Source organism: Cryptomeria japonica, chromosome 10 (genome assembly GCF_030272615.1).
Source record: "Cryptomeria japonica chromosome 10, Sugi_1.0, whole genome shotgun sequence".
NCBI lineage: Eukaryota > Viridiplantae > Streptophyta > Pinopsida > Cupressales > Cupressaceae > Cryptomeria > Cryptomeria japonica.
Genome location: NC_081414.1, coordinates 398,516,503 through 398,523,814, shown reverse-complemented (window position 1 = coordinate 398,523,814; position 7,312 = coordinate 398,516,503). Strand labels below are relative to the sequence as shown.

Here is a 7,312-nt window from a genome sequence, read left to right as displayed (position 1 = left end):
AGACACTTATAGTGGATAGCTATGATATTTTATTTAAAATAAAAAATAATTTATTTCACTTGTTAATAAATGTATTTATGCCTTTTTATATAATATCTATGGATTATTGATCCTTTTTTACCAGCATTTGATAATTTTTTTATTTACATATGAATTAATATTAGTACTTGCTGTTAGGATAAGTACTATGTAATGAGTTTGACTTAAATAATTATTAAAAAAAGTGATTTGCACCAATTATAAACAAGTATTTTTTTGTTTGTAAAATTTATTTTCTTATTTTGAAGTATAGTTGCATATTTTTTAAGTTTATAAACTATAAAAATTATTTATCTTAATAATGATTGGATAAAAAGTTTTTAGCTCTTATAGACATTCAATTATACTGTGATGAATGCCTTTACCCTGACAAAGTCCCTATTTTAACCTATGTCTGCCATGACATTTACAACTAAAATCTTTGATACTTTGGTAGATGCCCATTCGCTGTTCAATTATACTTTGGTAGATGCTCATTTACAAAGTTGATGAAATTCGGCTTTATACCTGCAGATACATTTTGTGCATCATGGAATGCCATCTCTTTAATGTATTCTGAAAAATGGTTAGGGCATTTTCATTGGCATGACAAGTGACTGTTGATGAGACAATTTAATTATCTCTTCGATGACTTCACATTACGCAAGCATGTCTACTAGCGATGAGGGTTTTTAAATCCTTTTCAACAAATAAGTTTTCTGCACATCGTGCATTCATCGTGTTCCATAAAGTGCCTCTTAAACAATACTCTGCTCAGGATTGAAATAATAAACTAGAATGTGTGCAGTCTCATATGGCACATTAGGGCAACTTAACTCTCATCGTGGAGAGATTTTCCTATCGAGAAGACAATTTATTTGTCTATTTGATCAAGCCATGGCCTATGACTTTGCCGAGCATCTCCTGTCTATCGAACATACTTATGTAAATCGAACATGCTATTTCCTTTCTAAGGTGAATTATTAGTTCTTGCTAGTAGGAAACTATAGCGGGAGGCTTTCCTTACTAACTCTGATTAAACTCATAAGAAACTGCCAATCAGAAATTGCTCTCTTTTTATGTTTCTGTTTGTATCTATGTTAATGCTATGTTCATTCACAGAAAGATGCAAGTTTTTTAAACATTAAATTTACGTAATTTATTTTTCCCCCATTTGAATTGGCTAAAACTGATAGGAACAGATTGTCAGAGAAATAATGCGAATTACAATAAGAGAGAATGCACGTTCCACGATGTCGCTGGCAGCGTATGGCAGGAGCTAACACACATTCCACGATGTCACTAGGACCGTATTTCAAGAGATAGATATGTTGCAGTCTATGCTTCCACATTTTTGACCTTGTTTATGTATCCATGTTTTCCATATAGGTCATGCGATGGCAGATTCCTTGCATATTGAGAATGCCTATTACCTTGATGGTGAGACAATCTATCGCCATCCCGCTGCTTGAGCCCATGAAAGAAAAGTTTTCACAGATTTGTTGATTTTCCCAAGTGAGGCATTTCTTTCATGAAATGCTTTTTACTGTTTGGGGTTTCACGTGTTTTGCAAGATTTATTTGTTAATGAAACATAAAAAATTGTCCCTTGGTGTGTAGCTTGCTGATGCTTTACTCTTGAAATCTTTTTAGATTTAAAATATTTTGCTATTATTTATTTCAAATCCATTTCTTTTCCCATGATTGCCAAGACCTCTACCTGCAGGATTTTTCCAAGTTTGTAAGAAGGAACGGGAAGGGAATTCTAGAATCATAATTGTAGAATGCCCATGTTTTATAATTTACTGTAGATACATCTGCACATTTCTCTCTGCCTTGCTACCATGGAAAATAATGAGCACTGTGTGCATGCTTACAACAACCCCATCGTCTGTGACGGAAAGGAAGATTATTCACATTGATAGGTGAAGTGGGAGGCATGAAAGCCCTCTGCATCTGCTGAAAACTCATTGACAGTTCATTCACGAAGCACACTGTTGTGACTGTACTGCTGTCCACGACCTTTCTACTTTCGGTTTTATTCACAGGTCAGTGGTTATGATTTTGTTTATAGCCTTTTTCATTTTTTGGGTTTGGTTTCAAATCTGTTTTAAACCTACTTAACTAGGGCAGTGGACATATCTATTTGATTAGGGCAATTACTATCCACTAAAATTGTATGAATGTGCTGGAATCTAGCTGCATACACTGCCAACTTTCCATTTTCACTGATATCGATATGACATTCCATATAGATTCTGGTACAAAAAAATGAAGAACATGACAATATGATTAAGTGATGGCAAATAGGTTTTACGTAGCTTTCTGCAGGAAGTGGTCTGTTTATATATAATATTAATAAAAATTAGAAATTAAATATTTAATTTTTTCTACATAATTTCTCATGATACATGTTTTCAGAATGCTTAAAGATTCTTATCTATATCTCTCGCGTTTCAGAAAAAACTTGAAACTTAAGTAGGTGGCATATTTTGAGACCTTGGTTACTGCATCTCTATTAAGAGATTTATTTTAAAATAGTGATAGGATGGTTAATCTGTTTGAGGGTTTTTTTTTAATATTTTATTGAGCTTTGTATATTTATCATTTTGTCCTCATGTGGAGGCAGTTAAGCCCTTGATTTATTTCCCTTAAATTGAGGAGGGATGTTGTGTCCAAGTGTGGGCTTTTTTTTACTAGGCTTTTTACGCTTTGTTATCAAAGTTCCAAGCAAGAATTGACTATTTGTTAAACAGAAACTTACTCATCGGTTTCCATGAACTTATTTCTTACAATGATAATTTACATTTTTTTATTCAAAATTTTGTATGCCATGTTTGTGACTTCAATCTTCGGTACATCAAGTTGGAGCTATGCATTGAATTTGGAGGCCGCCTTCTACATCTTTTCTGAATGACTTGGTCGAACATTGTAAGGTATATATACAAAAACTTAAAGCAAAAACAAAAGGAGATGAACAATTCCCCACTAACCCTTTCCAGAAAAAGCAGTAACTTCAAAATAAAAGAATTGAGATAAAATGTTCATTTCCTTAAACCATTATCAATCCCTAGGAATGGAAAATTTCCCCAAAACTTCCCACAGACAACGAAAACCTACTCACATAAACAGTGTTCAAAATGAAATTTATGAAATTGTTTACAATAAATTAACAACCAACCATTAAGTATATCTCTGTTAACAATCCATCAAAACTTAGGCTCACTTAAATTCTAAGTCACAAGGTTCGAATTCGAATTCGAATTCGAAAAAATATTTTGGCTGCCTTTGATTGGCAGTGCAGACGGTTGTAGATGCGTTGAGAGTTATTCACAGTTTTCTAAGCGAGAGAACGCACAAAAACCCAAGGCATGGTGGCAAAATAGAGGTATGAAGTATCCATTTCTAGACACGAGGCTGCACGATCTAACATTGTAGTTTGTACCACTGCCGTTGTTGCCCCAGTGCCGGTGCTATTTCCATCCATCCTTCTCTTTGAATTTGCATTTGAAACTACTTTTTTAGGTGTGCTAGTACAAACACATTTTTGCATGAATCATATAAATTGTCCATGTATTCTAACACATAGAGCATGCTCTGCTAAGATTTTGATAATGGTGAAATTGTCAGGTATATAATACGACCTATGTTTTCTGTTTTCAGTTCTGTATTTCTCTTATAAGAGAAAACATAACATTTCATTGTACACTTTCTTGAAATGTCATATCCTGTATTTTAAATAGGGTTTGGAATCCTTCTCTACACTTTCTTGTCACAGTCATATCCTTTATTCATTTCTTTCACTATCCACTATAAGCTTCTTCAACTTTACCAGCCACCACAACCTTCTTCAAATTCACCATAATTCAACTTATCCTCTTTTTCCTTTTCTAAATGTGTTTTGAGTAAAACATTCTTGACCATACTTCCATCAATGTGACTTACATTTTGCTAATTTTACTCTTTGTCCCCTCTCAACAAGATTTCATTGTGTGTAGTTTGAGAAACAATTTTAATTCAAAGCCTTACATTAAGCCGTTTCAACTCAACCCCCACTAGATCTAACAATTGCTTGGTTAGTATCCAATGGCCAACATTGTCTGTTGTTTCAACACACAAATATGTTTCTGTGCACAATGGATTTGCATCTGAGTCATCCACTTGTGAAAAACATAAATATGTATCATACCATGTTTGTGAATATTTACAATAAAATTGATAAATTGTATCCTTCCATTCAGAAACAATACAAACCATTCATTTCAATTGAGAAGAGGCCTTTGTATACATGGTATAGTTCACAACATTTCAAGTTGAACTTTCTCAAGAACATTCATTTATTTTCTCCGACATCTTTAATAACCATCTACATTTCTTTACTTTCCTTGGAAAAACATCTCTAATATGTACCATCAGAGCTTTTACCCATATTATTTGCAGTAAAAGAATGCATTCTTGCATTCTTCCAGACTATGTCTCCCCAATTAGACATAATTGAGAAAATGCGAGCAATTTTGATAGATTGGCTTATTGAGGTCTTTCCTTTCCCTCACTCTCCAAGTTATAGAATGTTTTTTAATAAATTCCAAAGGCACTTAGTATCCAATGCCATGTATCATCTTACTGGGTAGGTCCATTTGAAATTTGGTCTCATGCATGACACTATTCCTAGCAATCAATCTCTTTGATAGATATCTTTCCAGTCAAAGTGTAGTGAGAAAATCATTGCAGTTTGTTGGGTAACTTCTATGTTTTTGGCCTCTAAATATGAGGAGATATATGCTCTCATCGTTGAATATTTTGTCCTTGTTTTTGACAATGCGTACAGAAAATTTAAAATTCTACACATGGTGAGTATAATATGCATCATTCATTTTCTTAAGCTAAAACAATAAATCAAATGATACTTTTCTTATGTTTGGTTTGATCTAACTTATAGTGATTATACAATACATTGCTAACTACAGGAGACATCAAGCCTTAACACATTACAATTCAATATTACAGTTCGAACTCCTTACATCTTCACGATGAGGGTCCTTAAGGAAGCTAGATCTGAGAAGTATATAAGTCTCGTGATCTTAATAAGGGTTAATACATATTTTCTTGTCCAATGCAAAATAAATTCTAATGGAACTTTCCTGGTCTTTTAGTTGGAAATGGTGTCCTCGTTTCTCATGGAACTATACTAGGTGGAGTATATTATGTTGAAATATCCCCCATCAATGCTAGCAACTGCAACAATGTACACAACTCTATTCATCCTCATAAGGGCTCCATCTTGGAGCAGGACAATGGAGTGCCATACTATCTACACTAAGAAACAATTAATGTGAATGGAAAAACTCTTCCCTGCTAGTTTCTGTATATTTTTGTTGTTGAAACTAGTTCTGCTTCTCTGTATTTTTTTCTGTCATTGTTCACTATAATCATGCAGAGAATGTGCCAAGTTGATGACTGGATTCCATCAAAATGATGTTCAGAATTTATGATTCACAAGACTATGCTCTATTCTATTTTTTTGAATGTTTTGATTAAAGACTTTGCATGCTCTATGCTTGAAATTAATTATGACTATTGAAATCAGGTTTTTGGATACGTTATCTGATATTGGGTTCTCTACTCTGGTTTAAATCTATGTGCACCATTATTTCTTTAATGCCATGCAAGCTTGTATTTATATATATACAAGCACTAAATAGTGTACCTTACCAAAGACTCTTGTTTAAAGGTTGAGGATCTACAACCCATCAATAGCTTGGCACATTTGCATCATTTCTGCATCTCTCCTGTGCATTGTATTTCATTGGTTATTCAGTTTTTTTCTTTTCCACTAATCCCCTTTGTAACATGTTCGAGTACTAAACACTTTTTCCACTAACAAGGAAATAACATCTTTTGATGCTATTGCCTATATTCTCTCATTCTACAGTATAGATTTAAAAAAAAGTCTCAATTTTTTTTCGATTTAGTCCATATGCAACAAACATGACATCTGAAGGCAGAAGTTTATAATTATGTATTCTATTAGCCACGTTTACAACTAATGCTCGTAGTAACATTATTTATGCCAATTATTTATTGGCAGGCAGAATAATAAGTCAGCGTTAAAAATTATGTTGCAAATAAAATACTCCAGTCCTTTGACTTACAAGGATGTCTAATTTCATCTATACACAAACACATCACAGAGCATCAATACCAGAATACATACTGTGTGTGTGAAAAGTGGACGTGTATCTGTATCTGGAATACACAACACTTCAATTAAGTCATTAGATGCATAGTTAGTAAATCAATAATCAATGAATAATAAAACCATAACAAATTGACCCATTGCCTTCTAGTAGATGCGAGTTTAGATTGCTCTCAGATTGCTAAGCTATCCAATGACTAGACAACACCTAAACGAAGGATTTTTAAATCTACATGAGCATGAATTTAAGCTAGATGGATGCAAGATTAATCTAGATATGCATGATTAATCTAACATGATTTAAGCAATATATGAATATTTAAGCTAAATGATTTAAGAAATATGAAGTAACTAATATGCAATATCTCAATGCAAATTCTGAATTAACCTAAAGCAAAAACAACATAATAACAATATATTCTCTAGGATTTTTGAATGAGAGATGAGAGCCTGAATTTATAGAAAATTCATAAAGAAACCAATGGTTGAGATCAAACGATGATGAGAGGTCAAGGTTTTCAAAGAGGAAGCACAATCCAGGTGAATTGATGTGATTGGATGCTTTTCTCAGTTTTAAAGGAAATTGAACTAAAATTAAGATAAAATCAAGAAAAAAAATTGATTTATTCTCTATTTCATTCAATTTTAATATTTAATTATTTTAATTGCTTTCTTTGAGATTATTTATCAGTTTTTAATTTGTTTTTTTAAAGATTATCTCCAATTGATTTCTTTTCTCAAATTTTAATTCTTTTTTGTCAATTAATTCCTTTTTTGATTTATTTCCTTTTTTGAAGATTTGTACTCATAATTTCCAATTCCTCTTTCTTGATTTGTTTCCTTTTTTGAAGATTTGTGGCAAATTGATTTATTTTCAAATTAATTCCTCTTTTTGATGATTTAATGGCAAATTGATTTATTTAATTAAATATGCAAAAGATATTTAATTAAAATATATAAGATAATTGTTTAAAATGATTTACTTGGAATGATTAATTAATTAAATAAATTTTTAATAAATTTTGAGTTATTAATTTTCCATGTGACATTTGATGATTAAAGAATTAATTGTGTGCTCAAGATTTATTTAATTGCCTTT

The 7,312-nt window shown here is 32.1% G+C and overlaps 1 long non-coding RNA gene across 2 annotated transcripts; it reads left to right on the top strand.

Moving 5' to 3' along the window:
* The first annotated feature begins 545 nt into the window (after positions 1-545).
* On the top strand, positions 546-5,518 carry LOC131038483 (uncharacterized). Of its 2 annotated transcripts, none has more exons than XR_009104494.2 (3): positions 546-993; positions 1,215-2,065; positions 3,322-5,518. It is a non-coding gene; the product is annotated as an uncharacterized LOC131038483 (long non-coding RNA). The 2 variants fall into 2 exon arrangements; XR_009104495.2 differs by having other exon boundaries at positions 547-993; positions 1,221-2,065.
* The last annotated feature ends 1,794 nt before the right edge of the window (positions 5,519-7,312 follow it).